The sequence below is a fragment of the Bombyx mori genome, chromosome 12 (genome assembly GCF_030269925.1).
Source record: "Bombyx mori chromosome 12, ASM3026992v2".
In the NCBI taxonomy this organism is placed as follows: domain Eukaryota; kingdom Metazoa; phylum Arthropoda; class Insecta; order Lepidoptera; family Bombycidae; genus Bombyx; species Bombyx mori.
Genome location: NC_085118.1, coordinates 6,109,745 through 6,132,750, shown reverse-complemented (window position 1 = coordinate 6,132,750; position 23,006 = coordinate 6,109,745).

Here is a 23,006-nt window from a genome sequence, read left to right as displayed (position 1 = left end):
TATTTGCTTGTGCGGCTTTATCTCAAGCCTCTTGATGCGCATAATAGCACGCGCTTTGATAGACAATGCTGTAAGCATTTGGGGCACGTAACATAATTATTAAAAATTGCTTTCAATTTACCGGCAAGCGTATTTAGGAAGTAGGTTCTTAAATTTACCATTATTGTTTTGTTAAAAATCTTTAATGGATTTTGTTTGGGGTTTCCGTTATATCATGAAGCATAGTAATTTTAAAAATAAAACGTTTGGTAATACGAAGTTCACATGAGTTAAAAATGTAAGAATTTTTCAGGTAAAATTTTTGGTGAGTTTGAGTGAATTTTTATTCTATTGAAAGAGAATTTATTTACAGTACACTAGTTTAAAACAATAACGGTATTCAATTAAGGTATAAAATATTTGGTAACAATAATAATAAATTTAATAAGTTAAAATGTGTAAGTTAAAAGTCCCTATTTGATAAGAATGCATATTGTTTTCTTTTTAATAGTTAAATGGTAGTCCAAAGATGGCTCGAAACATTTTCTTTGTACTTGAAAGGAATAATTACTTAATTAAAACTTTAAGAAACGTTTTCAGAATATAATGTTTTCTAGTTTTGTTAAATTGAAATTACATTTTACTGGTGGTAGGAGGTCTTGTGAGTCTGCACGGGTAGATACCACTGCCGTGATGCAGTAATGCGTTTCCGTTTGAAGGACAGGGCAGCCGTTGTAATTATTGTAATTATACTGAGACCTTAGAACTCATGTCTTAAGCTGGGTGGTGGCATTTACGTTGTAGATGTCTATGGGCTCCGGTAACCACTTAACATCAGGTGGGCCGTGAGCTCTTCCGCCCATCTAAGGAATAAAAAAATTAAAAAAATCTATGCTTAAAGCACATATGATTTAAAATAATCCATTTCCAGGCTCATTCACCGCTCTTTAGGGCAGAGATTATTTTTTGATAATTTGGTGAATCATCTCAAGCCCTCTTGGTTATTAGAGCCTAAAAATATCACAACATATAGTTTATTAGTATATAGTAAGTCATTCTACACCTATTACAGTTAGTAAGATTAACTTCAGAATTAAGATAATTTGGTGAATCATCTCTAGGCTTCTCAGTATTAATTGGTTACTAGAGCCTAAAAATATCACAACATATAGTATACTAACTGTACCCGTCCGCTTCGCTGGACATTTTAAATTAACACATTATTATTTTTCACCCCCACCAAGGCTCTCATCATTAATGCCCCAGCAACTGGTGTAGGGAGTCCAACACTCATATAAATATTAGCCTATCCATTAAGTACATGTATTTTCTTGATGGATACCAAGTTTCAAGTCAATCGGATGCATGGTTCAGTAGTTATAACGGAACATCCGTAAAAACCATGTAGATTTATATATTAGTATAGATTAGTATATAGTAGAAGTCATTCTACACCTATTACAGTTAGTACGGAATTAATATATGAATGTTTATAAAAAGCGAAACTACTTAACTGTAAAAGTTGAAATTTAGCGTAACTTCGAATTCGCCGGTGGACCGTTTCGCGCAGGCGGTCTGGTCGCTCATCATGTTTATGACTTCTATAGGGAAATAACATTGTGGAGAATGGAGAAACTTTTATTTCCACGCATAGAGAGAGTTATTAGGAGTACTTTCATATTTCTCGGTTTTTTTTTTTTATGTTTATGCGCTCGTAAAGTCGGCATCCGTTTAGTTTCAGTAACAGTGTCGCGTTGATGTGTTTATGTCCATAAGTTTACGATATTATTCGATGCTAATATTATTTGTGTTTCAATTACGTTTTTTTTTTGTTTTTTTCAAAATATTAATTTACTTAATCAGCTTAGTACCTGAATGTAGACACTTGATTTTTATTACTTAAGAGTGGTGTGTTGCGGCTATATTTTGTTAAGTTTATTTCGCGCTGTTTCAGTTTAAATATATTTCAATTACTATAAGATCGACTCGAGATTAACGGTTGAGAATGAGATATAAAATATTTGTTGTTTCCATGTATTCCATTTCTATTATTTATTAAATTAATGTTTTTAAAACAGCGAAGTAAAATTACGTTTACGAGCGTTCTTTGTGGAGAAGAAATATAAAAAAAACATCAAAACGGAATCGTTTTAGTGAGTCGGAAAAAATTGTTTGTTTTACCTTTGTTCATACTTAATTACAACTATTATTTAATCTTGCATTTATTGTGTTTTATTTTTTAATTTCCTAGGTTTCTTAAATTTTACAGTTTTCTTTTTCGTAGATGAGACTAGACTTAAATAGTTAGCTAAGTATACGATACGGTAAAAATACCGTAAAATCATATTTAGCAACCGAGTCGCTCTTGTTGTATATGCCCTGCCGACTGCCATTTTAATCTTGCAATCCTTCGGGCTATGTCATTTACTTTGGTTCTTCTGCGAATCTCCTCATTCCTGATTCTATTTCGCAGGCAAACTTCCAGCCTATCCTTCCCCGTTGCTTTTTGAATGACTTTGAGCCCTCTGATGAGGCCCAATGTCAGCGACAACATCTCACTTCTGTGTGTGATCATTGGCAACACACAACAGTCAAAGAATTACGTCTTGATACACTGCGGTATTTGGAAAATTATTGCTTATTTCGTTGTAATGAAATTTAATATTGCCATTAATATCTCAAAAAGTGAAATGAAAAACCAGTTTGTACTTATTTATTGGAACGAAGTTCCTCATGGGACGATGCGGAGGGGTACCCTAACCGGGAAAAAACGTCCGTAACGTAAGGTTTTTATTATTTATGTATAGTCTTAATATGATGGCTATACAATGTCTAATGTATAGTCTACGTGATGACAGTATTATTATTCATAAAAATAGCTGTTTCTTTGTATTTTATTATTATATATTTTTTATAAATCATTGTGAATAAAATAAAGTTGATAACTATGTAAAGTTGTTTTATTTTATTGTTATCAACAAAAAAATCATAATAAAAAATGTATATCCAATATATTATTTTCTTTATACTTCGAATAGAACTTAAAATTAATATTTTTATATTAAGAAACTTCGTTCCTATCCGGTGTCCCACGACACCACACATCTTTTTTAATAATTAAATGTGGCCTTTTAGTCTTAACTTAGTTTATTGCTTCTTATTCTACGCTTCAAAGAAATACAATTTAAAATCATCTTCGGAACGTAGACCGAAGTGCTTAACAAAACGAGCCCCCACGGGATTACTGTTTCTATTGGCCGCGCCCACGCCCCGATGGCACTTGAGCACAAACACGGCTTTAATCAATACATCAAACAAAACTTAGCCACTACAGCAATAATAATTAAAACCGAATGATTATACGTGATATTTGCAGAGGACCGCCGGGTCGTTTTGGCCGGAGGCAACACGGCTATTGCATAAGTAAGACATAGTTGTCTGTAATCTTCTGCCCTCGTGTAATCCTCGTCGAAAGATGATGATTGCGTCCCGTTTTAGTTTACAAAAGGTAATCCTTTAAGGCGAAACTATTGGGGAATTTTGATAGGACGTAGTTAGTGTTTACGATGTAAATTTCCAACGTAATATCGTAAGGCTCTTTGATTGGATGCGATGAATGTTTCAAAGGGCGGATAAGTTTGACGTAAAATTGGGATGGTCAGAATAATATGCGGTTATGTAACACTTGAAAGTGTGTCGATTTGTTTTCGCTATAACTGCGTTTTAAGATTTTAATCCATAAATGTGTCTACTGGTGCAAGATCAAAGTTATTTAAAGAAAAACCCTTCTCCTGTGTTATAGTTTTTTGTTGTTGTTGTATAATTCATTAAATACATAATCCCAAAATTCGTTACACAGATAAAAAATAAGAACCAGATACAAATTTAAATGATAAATTTGAAATGTTAATATCATATACTTTGACTTTGACTTTGACATCATCTGACTTGATGCCTCTAATATATGTACGACGCAGTTTATTTATAAAAACGAATACTCTCGAAAAAAAATATGTAATCTTTCATTAGGCAAATACTGTGATTGCTCAAAACCACTCGTCTCATTGAAAACCCTCATCAAAAAGCATTATATTATCAAAACGTGTATTGTTTGGAGCTGTATCTGTTTTCGTAGGGCCGGCGTGTTTCCAACGGCATAATACTAACGGCCTCTTCACGAATAAAAGAGCGTTTCATTGCGGAAAGTTGATGTACCGAAAGGGTAACTTACAAAAGCCTTTTTATAAAACTTTCGGCAGTCATATGCCGTACAAAGCTCCCTCTCTCTTGGCGGTCTTAATAAATGCACGAATGTGTATGCTAAGTAATTATTTTGACGAGAGCCTTGTTCGTATGGAGATATGCTAATTTAATTTAAAAAGGTGCGTGTTGAAGCTGCCTTCATTTTACGTTAAGCCGATCAGTGGGACGTCGCCTTATTTAATTGCATTAGTATTTATTTCGTTTCGTAGCTTAATAATTATTGTGAAATAAAATCTTGAGATGTTGTGTATGTATATACAAATCATCTTACGAAGTTATCAAACACTAGCGGACCGCTCCGGCTCCGCTCGGGTCTTTAATTTCAACGATATGTGACGTTGTTTTATTTTTTTAAATAAAAGAACACTTATTGCGGCATAACTATAAACAAAGTCGTAGTACATTATTTTATTCTATCATCAATAGTTTTCGCTGGACACGCGATGTAAAGAATATTTTAGGTAATTTTTTTACACCTTGGGTTACATTATTGGAGTTTTAGTAAGGATCCCTAATTTTTTTCAAATTTTTTTCCTTTGTCACTCGCGAATAGTGTAGCTTCCAAACAGTGAATGAATTTTTCAAATCGGTTCAGTAGTTTCGGAGCCTATTCAATACAAACAAACATATCTTTCCTCTTTATAATATTAGTATAGACAAATAGACAAAAGTAAACATAATGTATACACTTTAAAAAAAACCCGTAGAATATAACCGAAGCGAGCGTTTTCATCGCTTCACTTCATTTAAGTGCGCCAAGACTAAGCAAAAGTAAATAAACGTAATAAAATATATAGCGGAGTGAGTCTACATCGTTTGGTAAACAGGAAACGAGACGCTTTGCATGGAAGAAAGTAAGGAGCGCGGCGGGTGGTTTAATATCCCCCAGGAATATACTGCAATTTCAGGAACATTGCAAACAAAAATATTATAAACACGCTGTTATAGTATAGTACTGGTTCACTCCAGACGCCACTTATAATAGTTTATTGTAAATAGCGTCGTAACGGTTTAATGGTAAGTTTGAAAATGGCTTAAATAAACGCGTGAACCTAGCTTTTCTGAGCTGCTTGTAATGGAAAACCGACTGGATATAATTTGACGTTAACGTAGGTATATCTAATATATTTACTTATAAAGATAATATAACCTATATCACGCGTTTTTCTATCGAATAAAGATATTTTATTGCAAATTATATAAATGTACATTTAATATATTTTTAAGATGATTGTAAAAGTAATAATAATAATTTTAAAAAACTTGAATTGCGTTTATTTTAAATTCGAACAATAAGCCCGAATTATATCTGTGCCAAATGGGTACGATGGCATTTTGTTCGTGTAACGAGTGATGCAACCCCGTCCGGGCATAGCTCTAATAGCCCCTTAAACTATGAACGATAGGTAGGGAAAAAAAACGATGAAACTAGGTTAAGATTCCAATAATACTCTGGCAGATACGATTTTTTTTCGATAACACGCGTATGCAACACACGATCACGACTGATTTTTACGATAAAACGATAGCATCGTGCAATAAACATTCAACAAGCAAAAACTCATAACGTATGTACTTGTGTTCGGTTTGATTGGACCGTAGGGGTAAATGCCACTGTTGTGCCTACTTCTGTGGAAGTCGAAGACTGCCTTTCGGTTTCAAGGTGAAAGAGTCATTGGGCAATAACATTGAATTTTCGACAGAAGTCGAAAGATAAGCATATCTCAAGGCAGTTGATTCGTGGAGATATTTAAGTTGTGATATCTACATATTATATTATTAGCTCCATAAACCACTATTTACCAGGATAATCGCAAACGGGACCCTAAAAAATATAAATGTACCCGTGCTAGTAAAAGTACTAGCACTCCAGTAAGAGCAACTCCATCTATCGTCGAATAGCAGAAAAGATTACCAAAAGAACAAGTAACACCGAAACTATCGAGAAGTACAACGCCATCTATTGTCAAATAGCGGAGACACAATATATATAAACTATTCGACTTGTCAAGAATGGTCTCGATGGTTCGAGGAATGTCGTGTCCGCTATAAAAGCATTGCAGAGATGACACGGACGCAGTTAGTAATCGTATTTACTCAAAGCGAAAGAGTGAACGGATGAACTGCGAAGCGGAAGAAGTGAATTAAGAATTTTAAAGTGTTCGTTAAGTGTTCTAAATGTTAATACAGATTTAATTTGTACTCGGTTGAATTTTTATTTATCCCGAACCCCAGCGCGTAACAGTACCTTAATTATAATACTTATTTTATTTACCTAAGAAAATGTATATATTTTATTCCACCTTAAATATAATATATAAGTCATAAGTAAACAAAACAATGAACGCCACACACATAAAACGTCATTCGCACCTCATCAAAATATCACGTTACAGAATCACAAATTCATTCCGAGACGCCAATTATCCGGGAGCGCTCATTTTCCGACTCATTCCCCGGTGTAATGATCGCGTGGTGATTTTGACAGTTGGCCCGGTACTCTACCATCTAGCATATCAGCCTAACGTCTAGTTCACACTGCGCTTGTACGTATTATTGTTACATAAATATTATTCTTCAAGAATATCCTTATTATAAAGTCTCCTATGGTTTTCTCAGTAAAATGCATGCTATGCAAACCAGAATTTAGATTTTAGAATTTAGGATTAAGAAAAATCACTGAGGTCTAGAGATTAATATACTATTTAAAAAAATGTTTTGTTATTAGAGAAGTACGTCACGTACCTACTAAAGTCACTACTACTAAGTAACTATTAAATTACTAAATTTCATAGAATGCTTGTTTTTTCTAGATTTTTTATAAAATTTCTATTAGCTTGAAGAAATGTAAATATAGCTTTTACGTATAATATAATAGTCGAATAAATCGTGGTCACATTTCCATAATTCAAATACTTGGGAATGTTTTTGTATTTTTTTTATTTTTATTGCCTTTGTAGGCAGACGAGCATACGGCCCACCTGATGGTAAGTGGTCACCGTCGCTCATGGACGTCAGCAATGCCAGGGGCAGAGCCAAGCCGCTGCCTACCATAAAGTACTCTCCGCAAGCCTCGTTTGAAGAAGGACATGTCATAGCGCTCGGAAAACACCGTGGAGGGGAGTTCATTCCAAAGCCGGATGGTACGTGGCAAAAAAGATCTTTGGAAACGCACTGTCGATGAACGCAGCGGTTCCAGATAATATGGATGAACTCTGCTCCGATGGCGGGAGGTGCGATGATAAAAAGGAGATGAGGGAATCATCTCGAATAGTTTCTCAGAGCATTCCCCATGGACCATGCGGTATAAAACACAGAGAGAACCGAAGTCCCTCCGTAGACCCAGAGGTTCCAAGCGATCCGCGAGAGCAGGACTATCGACCATCCGAACAGCCCGTTTCTGTATGGAGTCAAATGGAAGTATTGTTCGAAAGTTCAGTTCAACGAGATACCCTAGTACGCGATATGTAATACGAATTTCAATCGCACCTAACACTCTCGTAGCTCAGCGATTCCGAGCACGAAACTATGTATTTACGTATCAAAATATTTTCAATATGACGACATTTTTTTATTTTTTTTTTCCACGAAAGCAAATGCTTACAAACACACTAAACAAATTTTATTTTTTAATAATTCATTCCCAATGAACACACCCTAAGCTACATAAAGCCGCGCCTACAAATGCAAATGTCAGTCGTTGGCATGCATTGCGCGGAGGCGGCCGTCTAATTAGTGCAACCGCCTTGAAACGGTCTGCACAATATAGCGGGATTAGAACCGAAATTTGATTATTGTGAAACTTTCGTTACAGTTACTCTGCACAGTAAATACAATTACCGTCATGCAAATTTTATGATATGTTACTTTAATTTTATACTCGTATTTACCTAAAAAAATGTTTTTACGTAAGACTAGTAATCATCCGTGACCATCAATGTCACTAACAAAAAGATGTGTGGTGTCGTGGGACACTGGATAGGAACGAAGTTCCTTATTATAAAAATATTAATTTTAAGTTCTATTCGAGGTATAAAGAAAATAAAGGTTTCGCAACAACTCACGGTCATTCGGTAGCGTGCGAACTTATTGTGGTACACTATTTCACGGTTGCTTGCATAAGAGTTAGTGTATAAAAATCTTACGTTACGGACTTTTTTCCCGGTTAGGGTACCCCTCCGCTTCATCCCATAAGGAACTTCGTTCCAAAACCTCACACCAATGTCATTTAACAGAAAATAATTATCGATAGCGAGGGCATCCGATACCATTAAACGGGTTTTCTGCATTTTAATGCAATTTTACAATAATATAGTTACCATTGTAATGTAAATACTATTATAGATAGTACATATATCTATAAATATTGATCCATCGTATCTGTGGCATTATAGGCTAAAATAACACAAGCATATAAATATTTTTTAATAATATCATAAAACCTAGTTATTAATCAAGTGAAATATTTTGTAATAGAATATAATTTGGGAAATATAATATGTATTTACTTAGTAAAGAAGCTATTATTGCAGCAGTAGTAAGCGTGCGCAGTTAAATGAGCTCTACTGGTTTCGACGGGGCAAGTTTCTCCTTACTTCTCCCTTCAGTCCCCATTCACTGCGGAACGGGCATACATTAAAACTTTGCTACAGACATATTATTAGTTTTGTAGGAAAATACTTCAAAAATACACTTCGAAAACAAAAGTGGTTCGTTGTTTTAATAAACAATTTTTGCCATTTTTTCCTTTTTAGCGCCTTCGGAGGCAGATTACAGCACACAGACTGGTTCATGGACAACTGCTATCCCGGGAGTACTGCCAAGGCGTTGTCGCGCTGTCTAGCGCTGAAAACTCTTTTTAAATCATATGTGGAGTATATCTGAACCTGGATTCCCAAATACCAGCTACTTTTATACAGAGGAGGGCCATTCAGATTTCCGACAATCTCGTTCTCGCGGATCGCTAGGAACCCCTGGGTATTTTGTATTACTCATATATATAAATGAGCTCACGGCCCACCTATAGTTACTGGAGCTCATAAACATTAATAACGTAAATGTCGCCACCCACTTTGAGACATGAGTTCTAAATCTCGGTTTTATAGTTTTTTTTATTGCCCTTGTAGGCAGACGAGCACACGGCCCACCTGATGGTGAGTGGTTACCGTCGCCCATGGACTTCAGCAATACCAGGGTCAAAGCCAAGCCGCTGCCCCACCCTTCAAACCGAAACGCACTACTGCTTCACTGCAGAAATAGGTAGGGTGGTAGTGGTACTTACTTTTGCAGGCTCACAATACACCCTATGACCAGTAATTACGCAAATTATAATTATGCGGGTTTGATTTTTATTACACGATGTTATTCCTTTACCGTGGAAGACAATTGTGAACACTTGGTAAGTACGTATTTCATTAGAAAAATTGGTACACGCCTGCAGGATTCGAACATCGTTGCATCGTTAGATACGAACGCACCAGACGTCTTATCCTTTAGGCCACGACGACTTAGAGGTGAGAGAGAGCATACTGCTTACTCGATGTTAATCGTTTACTTGAACACTTAGACTTAGTAACTGGAACATTGCTGCCAACTTTTATACACGAGGTCAAAGCCAAAGTAAGTATTTCACCAGATATTTCCTTACCAGAATATATTTTAGACTCGATAAATATAATAAAAAAAGTGGTACTTGTTTCAAGATTCAAACTATATTACGTACCGAAATTACTTAAATTAATATAAAAGTAGGTATACTCAATGTGAATTTAAGTTGTAATCCTAATCATTAGGGACAGTTTCCGGGTCACCGTCCTCGTCGAACCTGTCGCTTGCGCCGAAGGGCTCGTCCAGCGAATTAACCCATAGACACAGTCCACTGAGTTTCTCGCCGTATCTTTTCAATGGGTCGTGTTTCCGATCCGGTGGTAGATTCTGCGAAGCACTATTTTTGCTAGGGTCAGTGTTAGCAACACTCCGGATTGAGCCCCGTGAGCTCACCTACAAGTTAAGGCGAAGCTGAAATAGCCTCTGAAGGCTATCAGCATAGGTACGAAAAAAAGGGACAGTAAGGAATATTATCAATAATTTTATCAACAATAAACCTCGTTGAAAACATGTCTAAGACTCTTAAAATCATTAGAAACGAATACACTCTAAATTTAATTTGTCGCTGAACGACCCATCAAATTGCCAATTTCGGGAATATATTAGTTATCAACGGGACCCAGAGAGCCCTCCAACATATGCGAGCTCCAACTATTTCCAAGTAATTGACTTCACAGCAGCCTCTCGGTTTTGTTACAAGAGGTAATACCTAATCTGCATTTTCAAATACGAAGTAATAGCAAACTGTACTAGTACCAACCAGTGGCCGTGACCCATAAGACAGTTTGAACATTGTAAGCTTTTGCTAAATGTAAGAGGATCCAACTGTAATGGACATGTTTGTAGCACCACGTACTTGGCTGACAGCGTAAGTAATTAAGTTACGCAGCATAAATGAAGGGTCTCCTGCTATCTGGAACAGGTAATTAGTTTACGCATCAATTGAACTCCGCATTGTTGGTAGAAATAGGATAAAATAGCATTTTAGTAGTTAATTTTGCGAGCTGATGGGTTTCCTTGACTCGGGATTCTTGCATTTAAACCGAAATATTAGGCAAGGAACACACAGAATTCAAAGCTTTATGTGTTATATTGGTAATGTAAATTAGAAGTCCGAACGACCGATGACCCTTTATCTGCTACGAAGCAGTAATGCGTTCGGGCTTAAATGTTGATTTGCGCGTCATAACCATACACCAGAGTTTTTAACCTTATTTCTCAATATATACTTTATATATATCGACTATAGGTTTCTTTAACAATTAAGCTATTGCCGAGCCGAGAACTTATTCTATAATCCATCTGTAATAAAAAAATCAATTAAAACTACTTTTACGGGCTAGGTACCGAGTACTGATCAACTAGTGACCACGAAAACTATAAAATATTCGAAACATCGGATATGATCAAATTAAACTCGAGATTATGCCATAAGTTATAATTATTTTTTGACTCTCGAAATCAAAAGAAAATTGTACAATAAAAAAATCTTGGTTATTTATTGTGTATCTTGTTTAAAAAGTCAGCTATGCGACTGAGTGGCCGTACTAAGTATAATTTTTTGAAGTTCTACTTTTATGTTTGAATTTTAATTGTTTATCCTGAACAACAAAGTGGCCATACAACACTGCACACGTGTGTCGGACCCTTTGCCAATTATTATAATTAACTATAAGAGGAAGTGACCTCTTGGGCTTAGCGAGAGGGGTCCAACTTCGTAATACCTCTGGCCATTTGACGAGATTGATGGCAACAAGACAATGGTCTTAAGTCAATATTACCGAGAAAGTTTACATAAAGTGATGTTCGGAGTAGTTTCCTTAATCCATACCTTATAGTAGGAAAGCGTGTACGTATTATAACTTTATAATAGACTGCATCGGCGTAGTAGTGGATACGACCCTCCAATAAAACGAATCTGGGTCGAGGGTGAAAATTAGGGCAGATGCCTTTTGTGATATATTTATGTTTTTCAATTACGAAATCGCGGGTAACAAATTCTCATAGATGAGTCATGAGAAATACAGTTTTATAATATATAAAATGAAATAGTTTCGTGACTATTCCATAATATTTTATTAATTACGTGTGTGGTATAGAAAAGGACGATGGCTGTTTAGTCGGCGCGGTTTATTGGGCGATGTGGATTGCACTGTAGATACTGATGATAATGAACATTCCAGAACAATCAGTAGAGTGTTCTTTTGTATTCGTGACGCTAAATTAGTATGGTCTGACTTATAAATACATACGGTATGAATACATACGAGTAAATAGACGCTTTGCGGAACACAATCTATGGCGATGCATTCAATTTTAGTAATCTCTTCATCGGCCCTATTCCAACATTTTATATCAAAACGGTTTGATTATGAGTTTTCTGATTATACTTGTAAATTATCCTGCATCCATCAAAGAACAGTAATACAGCAGCTAATTTGAGCCAGGTAATCAAGGTAGACTAAACAAACTCTAGTTTGCACAACGTTAATAAAATTCTTGTAGCATATGTGGTATTTTCAGCATCTATAACTTTGCAGTCGAAGTTGTAGTTTGCCAGATCTAGTAATTTCGACGTTCTGTTTCGAGACGGGCAAATATTTGCAAGATGAACTTAGTTCATTATAGTTTTTATTTTCCGTTTTATTACGTTGAATGCGATTGAGACTAAACAAGAGGACCGAGAGCTGAACTGGCACGAACAAACCGCAAATAAAACGATCACTGATCAATGTCGGTTCTTAAGTGGAAAACTTGGGATTGGCTAAGCAAAAATCGCTCACCGTAAACCGTTTGGTCTAGACGAGTTATTAAAAATTAAAATTTTTATTTCTATAGAATTCGAATGCTCATTTCGTATTGAGATTTGTTTTGTTAAGCGAAATTATGTTTTGTTTGTTTTGCTTTCACGTATTACTTGAAGTGAATGTCAAACACTGCTATTGTATTCCATCAAACATTTGTATGCAAAAGTTTAATTGGAACGTCAAAAAGACTTTCATTTTATCTCGATCAACAGCATATTTTGAAATTCAAGGTTCGTGCCCTATGGTCCAGGCGAATGACCGAACATTGGGCCGGCCTACAGATTGTAGAAGTGATGACCCAAGCCGAGACTGGGTGGATCGCGACCGAGGAGCCCTTATATTCCGGCTAGTGCTGGGTTTTTTATTGCTTAGATGGGTGGACGAGCTGACAGCCCACCTGGTGTTAAGTGGTTACTGGAGCCCTTAGACATCTACGACCTAAATGCGCCACCCACATTGAGATATCAATTCTAAGGTCTCAATATAGTTACAACGGTCCCGCCCGCCAAACCAAAAAAAGCATTACTGCTTCACGGAAGAAAAAGGCAGGTGCTGACCAATCACAGGGGATTCAAACAGCGCATTTCTTAAATCATAGATAAGCCAACGAGAGACTGAGGTCACAGTGGATGCGACTTGAGCACGGTGCAATACACGCTCGTAGTCTACCTCGTAATGACATCAACGGCGTGGGTTCTTCCAATTGCACTAATCGGTACAGCCTCGTCGCTGCCGAGTATCACAGCCAAGACTTCACTAGTCTTAACGATGCTTGACTTCTACGAGTACAGGAGCAAGCGGCAGAAAGAGGCGAAAAAAATAGTGTTTTCTCTCTCTCTCTCTTTCTCACCGCGACGTCATCGAGCCAGCTGTATTTGTCGACATGTGAATTAAGTGCTAAATACCATTTTTTATATAAATTGAATAGAATAGAAAAACTCTATTTACTATTCAAGTCAAAGTTTACATGTTTAAAAAATAAATCAATGAGTAATTAACAACGTAAATTAAAAGTATGTTCATCCTTCACTGTAAATCCGATTCCGACTCAGCGTGAGGTTGATTGCACGTAAATAACCAGAGTTGGTTTTCATTTAGAAAGGGGCCAGTGAAACGAACGCATTGTATGAAGGTAATACGTGCTAATATTAAAAATAAATTAGAAAAGCAATTAAAATAGTAATACTATTTGCAGTTTTATGTACTATTTTTCTTTGTAAACAGAAAGAAATAGCAGCGTTTTGGAGCCTGGCAGTTTTATTGACTTAGTGTTTCTTATTAACGACAATTGAGGCCGTCAGCGCAAAAGTGACCTAAGCTTACCATAGTTAGTATGGAGGCAATTAGGTTTGAATTTTCATAAATTTGAATTTGACTAGGCTTAAAAACAATACGCGCAAAAATAATATTTAAAAAGCTATCTGTTATCTATGGATGAAACTATCGATAAACCGATTTTGCATCAAAATTTATTATATTTTAAATAAATACAATTATACGTCATATAAGCTTGAATATAAAAAAATGTGGGTTAGGCCACTTTTGCGCTAATGGCCTCAATTATAATCGGATCCCAGCTGTTATATAACTGACCATGAAAACAATAGTATTAAATACGATAGAAAAAAATAAAAAAATAAGCGCAAGTCTAAGCCGTGAAAACAGTAGTCCAGTAAAGTATTTTCTTTTCATAAGTTTTCATAGATTACAATATAAATAGTTTTATCGAATCTGAAGGATAATTACAACTTCAAGTTTATCTAGAAAACAGACTCTTTTAATATTTCATGTTTAGAATGAAAACATTCTAACCGAAAAAAAAAACTGTTGGGATCTTATCATTCGGAGTTTAATTTAATTAATCTTTATTGAACCTCGTTTTCAATTAGTGAGACAAATGTTCTAATTTAAATATTCTCGAAAATTAAAGGCGTTTAAATTTCAGGCAATTTTTTTTTTTTTTTTTTTTTTTTTTTTTCCCTACCTATGCTGATAGCCTTGAGAGGCTATTTCAGCTTCGCCCTAACGTTAGTAGGTGAGCTCGCGGGGCTCAACCGGAGAGTTGCTGACACTGACCCTAGCAAGAGCAGTGCTTCGCAGAATCTACCACCGGATCGGAAACGCGACCCACTGAGAAGATCCGGCGAGCAGGCAATTTGAGATGACTTTTATAATTTATATTTTCTTTTATTTTTAATATTCTAATTCAATGTTGTGACTTAAATATTATGTAAAAAAATTGTTGTAAAATGTCTCATCTAGTACATTCGATGAAATAACTAAGCGAGGCCTTTAACGAAGCGGAATTATGGAATTTGATGAGTCAAAGTTGTCATGTTAAATGGATATTAAAGCCATGTCTTAAATATCAACCTTAAAAACATATTATTCTAAAACGGCAATTTATCAGTATTACGATATCAAATTTAAACTTTATTTAATATATTATAGGAATCTCTGCAATCGTTTGTAAATAGATGAATATTTCTTTGAATCAGTTAGAAATTAACAAATCATAATTTAAAAAAACCGAGAACCAACGAAGAATGTAAAGCACAAATTACAAATACATACATGTAATACATGTAGGTAAATTACAAAATTTTGCAAAGAAGTAAATCTAATCAATATTAATAAATATATGTAACATAATTATGTCTATTATAGTACCATAGTACGTATTTTGGCATATTTTTATTTTTTATTGGTTAGATGGGTGGACGATCTCACATCCCACCTGGTGTTAAGTGGTTACTGGAGCCCATAGACATCTACGACGTAAATGCGCCACCCACCTTGAGATATAAGTTCTAAGGTGTCAGTGTAATTACAACGTCTGCCCCACCCTTCAAACCGAAACGCATTACTGCTTCACGGCAGAAATAGGCGGGGTGGTTGGATACGGGCAATTAAATGCTATTACTATAATTTAATGCATTAATAAGACGGGTCAGAAGGGTTATAGAGATTATGTTAACTTTACAAGTCCTTTATCTTAGTTTTACGTGATAAATTTTAATGAGAACTCAACGTTACTTACTGATTATTTTTGATTTATTTATTTGTGTTACTTTGATTTATTTCTTAATGCTCGTTGAATGACCGTAAACCGGTGATTTACGCATAAAGATTATAATCCAATTTATGGTTAACCGAATTTAAATTCTAGATTGGTATCGTGTTAGAAGTGAATTAGACATTGAAAATTATTTTAGGAAAGTGCCTCATCAAATAGGTGTATTAGTGATAAGACCTTTTCTGAGTCCGCGCGGGTAGGTACCACCGCCCTACCTATTTCAGCCGTGAAGCAGTAATGCGTTTCGGTTTGAAGGGTGGGGCAGCCGTTGTAACTATGCTGTGACCTTAGAACTCATATCTCAAGGTGGGTGGCAGCATTTACGTTGTAGATATCTATGGGACCCGGTAACCACTTAACACCACCATACATGCAATAAAAAAATAACACCATATATGCAATAAAAAAAAGGCCCCATTACCGCAGTAGCAATAACCTAATACCAACGAAGCGGTCGTGTCCTGAAGGCCCAGTTTACTTGCATGTGTCGCATGTTGTTCCAACCTTCATATTTTTCAATTAATTTTTAATCGATTTTAAAGTATTAACAATATCGTATAACAAATATGAAACATGCATTTAAAAAAATTGTCTAAATATTGATGGTGGTAGGCTATTTTATGGGTTCAAACAGCTAAGTATCATTTTTATACTTATCTAAGTTGTTTCGATTTGCGGCTTTATTTTTACTACAATGCTTTTTATTTAAAGTTGAAGTCTTTTGAGATTTCATGTTAGATACGTAAGTAGTTGTATTCTGATAAGAAATATAACACGTCCTACCTATAGTGTAAATGTGAGTGAGTATTATTAATAAAAAAAAAGAGTGCGTGTACTTATATACGCGCGTAAGAAGTTATACTTTATTTTTGTTAAATTTATTTCTATTTTTTTTAAATTAATATTTAATTAATAATAAATATTTAACGTTGATAATTTCATAATATTTAGTATGAATTATATTAAATAATAATTTTGTCATTTATATTACTAAAAAATGAATGCTAATAACACTTTTTTTTACCAGTGTACATACGCGAAAATTCACCTGCGGCTATATTCAGACTCGCCAAGTTACGTCGGTCGTATTGTAATGAGCGATTTAGTGGGCAACTTCATTCTGTTAATTTTGTGTCACGGTGCGCGCGTATCGTAAAATTTCACTCTCATAAATTTTTCATAACGCGCCTTAAGAAGTATAACTTCAAAAATACGTACCTTATAGACCAGAATTATTACATATATATTTAAAATTTACCTTAGGAAAAAAAACTAAATTCAGTATTACTATACATCAGCAAATATCTACAAAGAAAGTGAACTACAAAACAAATTTTCAACTAAGGTTCCTGAACGAATACATTTTCTTTGTATTCCATTCGGGTTGTCTCCGAATCAAAGGCAATCCGATTTACTTGGCTCGTACGTCAACATGTAACAAATAAACAAAAATAAGGAAAACGTGAATTTTCTTCTAAAAAACTTTTCACATTGCATAGATAACATATGCAACGCAGGTATGTAGGGACGGACCGGACCTAACGAGGTATGCGAGCTTCGAATACTTGATAACAAGGAGAATCTTACAGTTTGTGTTTGGAACGGTCTGGTGCGTGATGGAACTTAAAAATAGTGTTTCAATTCAAAAACGTTCTAAAGTAAACAAAAAATCTGTGCACTATTTGAGTTTTAGGATTTAATGAATCTACATTGTGATAGAACAATGAATTGATTTCAAATGCAAGTAATTTAAATGTTTAAAATTTGGTGATTGTTTAAAAATTGGTGGAGGCAGCGGCTTCGCTTTACCGAATTTCATAAGCTATAGCCCATAATTCGTACCACTGTCCTGTTTATTTCTGTGTTCATAAGGCAGTCGTTTCTATCAGCTTGAAAGATGGTACAGCAGTTATACTTAAGACTTTGACATTAGTGTATCAAGGCGCGTGACACTGTCAACGTTATCTGAACAAATAAATGTCAAAGATCTTATTACAGCTGGTAGGACCTCTTGTGAGTCCGCACGGGTAGGTACCACCGTCCTGCCTATTTCTACCGTGAAGCAGTTCTGCGTTTCGGTTTGAAGGGTGGGGCGGCCGTTGTAACTATATTGAGACCTTAGAACTTATATCTCAAGGTGGGTAGCGCATTTACGTTGTAGTTGTCTATGTGCTCCACTAACCACTTAACACCAGGTGGGCTGTGAGCTCGTTCACCCATCTAAGCAACAACAAAAAAAAAACTTTATTTTTTTGGCGCCCACAATCAGAGAAATATCCAATAATCCATATCCAAAAAAGTAAATAAATTAGAAAACAACTTTTTGACCCATCACGCGCAGTGTCGTATTTCAATTCCAAAAGTCAATTTTTAAGTTGGTTTCGACGCCTTTCAATGCTACTGAAAAAATAATTTTCACGTCAGGCGCAACGTCTCAACATTACAATTATGAGGTATACGCACAGGCGCTTTTGAAAGCGAAGAGAAATTAAGGATCACAAGAATTTTTGAATATGTTAAACTGTTAACAACTTAAACAATTGTTTTTGTAATAAAATAAATATTTCGTTTTAACAAAAAAATAAATGAACTTTCCATATTCAAGGACTTATAAGCTAGTTTTGTGTTTTTCTATGGTCATCGGAAACATTAAGAATACAAGAACAGATATACCCAAATCCCGATTCTCAGACACATTTCACAAAGATAGTTACGCCGACCCACAACATCATATTGTCATCCAATAAAACCGTCAATTTCAAAATGTTCTTCTTTGTTTATTTAGTTTACTTAGTCGAGTAAAATGAACTCACGCGCTAACTAGTTCTAAGGAATCAGTGGAGCTCATAGACATCACGTGTGAATGCTGTCTCCCTCCTCGAGAGACTCAAGTCACTTAGACTTTAGTTTAAGTTTTAAATAAATGTAACGGCTGCTCCACGCTTTAAACCAGAACTTATTAGTGCTCTGTAGCAGAAATTGGAATTTGGAACGCCTTGTGGTGACCGGTAAAATAGAGTGAAAAAGGCCTAGGGGTAGAGGTCCCAAACGATGGTCGGACCAAATAGCGGAGGAACTGGGGATATCTATCAGCGACGCACTCCACCGGGCTGCAGGGTGGGATCGATGGAGACAGTTGGTTGACGAAATCGGACGGAGTCACGATCCTCAGCAGTGAGGAACCGATCGAAGAGAGAGAGAGAGCAGAAATTGTCAGACTGGGGGATTCCCAGTGAATAAGTAGACTCGTACGGACTCAAAAGAAGTAACATAGCATCATAATGCGTTTACACTGCTGTTGTTAACTGAAAAAAAAAAAAGCTGAAGAGTCAGGAGCATAACGCAAATTCGTTACGTGACGATTCCTGTCAGTAAATTTACTATTGAAAGCAGCGTTACGTAGTTTATGCCAACCAGTAATTAATCTGCTTAAATTGACACAATGACAAGTTAGGTACTCGTAATATTATAATGTGTTATTCTTTAGGCAAATAAATGTTTGAAGTCGTCGTGGCCTAAGAGATAAGACGTCCGGTGCATTCGTGTTGAGCGATGCACCTCTGTTCGAATCCCAGGCGGTTACCAATTTTTCTAATGAATTACGCACTCCACAAATGTTCACGATTGACTTCCACGGTGAAGGAACAACGTCGTGTAATAAAAGTGGAACCCGCAAAATTATAATTTGCGTAATTACTGGTGGTAGGATCTCTTGTAAGTCCGCGCGGGTAGGTACCCACCGCCCTGCCTATTTCTCCGTGAAGCAGTAATGCGTTTCGGTTTGAAGGGTGGGGCAGCCGTTGTAACTATACTGAGATCTTAGAACTTATATCTCAAGGTGGATGGCGCATTTACGTTGTAGATGTCCATGGGCTTCAGTAACAGGACCACTAACTTAACACCAGGTGGGCTGTGAGTCCACCCATCTAAGCAATAAAAAAAAACAAGAGAGTTCTAAAATCTGTAAGCAGATCAAAATCAATAAGCTTCGCAAAGAAATTAGTTATTATGTCGTTTTTAATATTTTTATTAAAACTTGTAATAATAAAAACGGCACACGGCACAAAGCTTGTTTGTTTGAGCTTCGTGCGGATCGGTAGCCGAGTTGAATAAAATGTCATATTCAAGTCGTACCTTCGAACGCGCGACAGGTGGGTGTATTTCTTCAAAAAAGTTGGAGCTAGCGAAATTGAGACATAATATTTTTCATTTACTTGCTGGAAACAAGATTTAGTTCAACGAAAAAAGTTTTTGGTAAAATGAACATTTATATTCTTTTTTTTTTTTTTTTTTTTTTTATTGCTTAGATGGGTGGACGAGCTCACAGCCCACCTGGTGTTAAGTGGTTACTGGAGCCCATAGACATCTACAACGTAAATGCGCCACCCACCTTGAGATATAAGTTCTAAGGTCTCAGTATAGTTACAACGGCTACCCCACCCTTCGAACCGAAACGCATTACTGCTTCACGGCGGAAATAGGCGGGGTGGTGGTACCTACCCGTGCGGACTCCCAAGAGGTCCTACCACCAGTGATTACGCAAATTATAATTTTGCGGGTTTAATTTTTATTACACGATGTTATTCCTTCACCGTGGAAGTCAATCGTGAACATTTGTTGAGTACGTATTTCATTAGAAAAATTGGTACCCGCCTGCGGGATTCGAACACCGGTGCATCGCTACACACGAATGCACCGGACGTCTTATCCTTTAGGCCACGACGACTACTAAATCATCTATTGATGATCTTTTTTTTTTTTTTTTTTTGATTGAAAGTTTACTGGTGGCCCGAAGGCCTTTCCAGTTTCACCAGGACAGGTGGGCGAGCAAAGGCTCAGCCAAGAGGGGCGGGATTTGCTAACAACTACCCGAGCGCCTCCGAAGGAGACCTAACAACTCAAGAGCAATTGCTTCGCGAATGAATCTACTACCGGATCGGAATCGCGACCCGCTGAGAAGATCCGGCGAGAAACTCAGCGGGCTGATGCATGGGTTAGGTTGCACGTCGACCTCTTTGTCGAGTTCGACGAGTACGGTTACCGGGGTCCCTAAGCCTGCTCCTAGTATTAGAGCTGAAGGCATCTAATGCAAAGGTTATTGGATCTGATGGATCCGTAAGGACGTGTCTAGGGCGTCGACGGTGACTGGCTCCTGCATGATCAGGATTCGGGGAGTAGTCAGCGGCGGCAACGATAAGGCGATTATCATGACGCATAGCCTTATCGAAGTATCGTTCCGACGCTGACTTCATGTATTTCCGAATTGATTCGAGGCCCAGGTCGTCGTGTAGGTCAACGTTCCTCACGAACCACGGAGCCCCGACAGCTAACCTGCAAAAGCGGGATTGTAGGGATTGGAGGGTGTCTATGTGTGTGCGGGCCGCGTGAGCGAACACCACACTCGCGTAAGTCATGACGGGCCTTATGCAAGTTTTGTAAAGTGTCACCTTGTTCCGAAGGGACATTTTACTCCGCTTACAGATCATGGGGTAGAGTCTACCGAGAATAAACGCGGCACGGTCACGGACTGATTTTATATGCGGGCGGAATGTCATCGATGCATCCAGGGTAACGCCCAGGTACTTGACCTTCCTGGCCCAGGGTATGGATTGACTAAAGAGAGTAATCGGGGGCGTGAGATTCCTCCTCCTAATACGGGAGGAAATCCGTGTGGAGCTTCCCCTCTGAAATAGCACCGCAGTACTTTTCGCTGGGTTGATGTCTATGCGCCATTTTCGGAACCACTGCCCTAGGGCTAGGGCTGCGCTCTGAAGCTTCTTCGCGATTAGGGACTTGTTTCTACTGGAATAGTAAACAGTCGTGTCGTCGGCGAATAAAGCTAAATGGGTCGGCGGCGACCGGGGAATATCGTTGACGAATAAGCTAAATAGGAGGGGTGAGAGGACAGAGCCTTGCGGGACTCCAGCTGTGAGAGGTCGTGGGGAGGAGCGGGTTCCCTCGACTCGATATCGAAAAGAGCGGTTCGACAATAAGTCCCGTATGATGAGCACGAGACTATCCGGCACGCCCATGTTGAATAGTTTGAAAATCAAACCATTGTGCCAGACTTTGTCGAACGCTTTTGCGACGTCGAAGAAGAGAGCTCCCGTGTATAACGGTTTTGGTCGGTTAAGTCCTACAAGAATGTGCTCCGTGAGGCGGTGCACCTGTTGAACGCATGAGTGATTTGTACGGAATCCGAATTGTTCATCGATGAGAATGCCCTTGGATGAGACGAAGTCTCTGAGGCGTTTGTAGAGCAGACGCTCATACAGTTTGCCTAGAGACATGAGGAGGCTAATCGGGCGGTAGCTCGTCGGATGATTTTTTGGTTTACCGGGTTTATGTATGCCGATAACGTCCGCTTCTTTCCACACCGCGGGAAAGATACAGTTCGCCATAGCGGCATTGAAAATAGATGCCAACATCACGATGAGTTGGACGGGTAGAAGTTTAATAACGCGGTTGGATATACCGTCGGAACCGGGAGCCTTGCGAGGACGTAGGTCTTTGATCAAGTCTTTAACTTCCATCGGGGTGACGGGTGGTAACGCATCCGAGGGTGGCAAGGAGGCTCTGCGTTCTACCTCACTGTCTACTAATTCTAGATGAACAGGGTCCACGGATTGAGTGCTGGGCGTGCACTGGGTTTGCAATGTATCGGCCAGCAGCTCTGCTTTTTCGTCATCATCTAACGCCGCGAGTCGGCCTGAGGGGCCTACGAGGGGGGGCATAGTTACTACCGTATCCGATTTGAGAGTACGAGCTAAGCGGTAGTAAGACCTTTGGGAGGGCGCGAGTCCTTCTAAGAAATCAGACCATCTGGCATCTCGGACTTCGGCGATGCGAGTCTTTACGTCGCGTTGTAGGGCACGCATTCGAATTCGATTTTCCGCGGTAGGATACCTGTCGTAGGCGCGTATCGAGGCGTTTTTAGCTCTAAGGAGTTCCCTAATATCGTCGGACAATTTGAAGCGGTGAAGGAAGTCCTCCGCTACAACTTGTTTCGATGATCTATCTAATGTCGAGGTGATGTGTGACGTTAAGATGTCTATGGCTTCAGCGGTATCCTGAGGAGACGGTGTAGAGTCCGGGCTAAACGGGAGCGATGGTAGATCAGATTCAGCCAGGCTAATGCCCAGCGTGTGCCAATCCACCACAGTCCTCGTGACGGGAACGGAATCGGGAGCGCGACCGAGCTTCATAACGACGGGCCGGTGATCTGAATCTAACTCTGAAACTACTTCGATCGAGTGTAAGCGCAGAGTTACGTT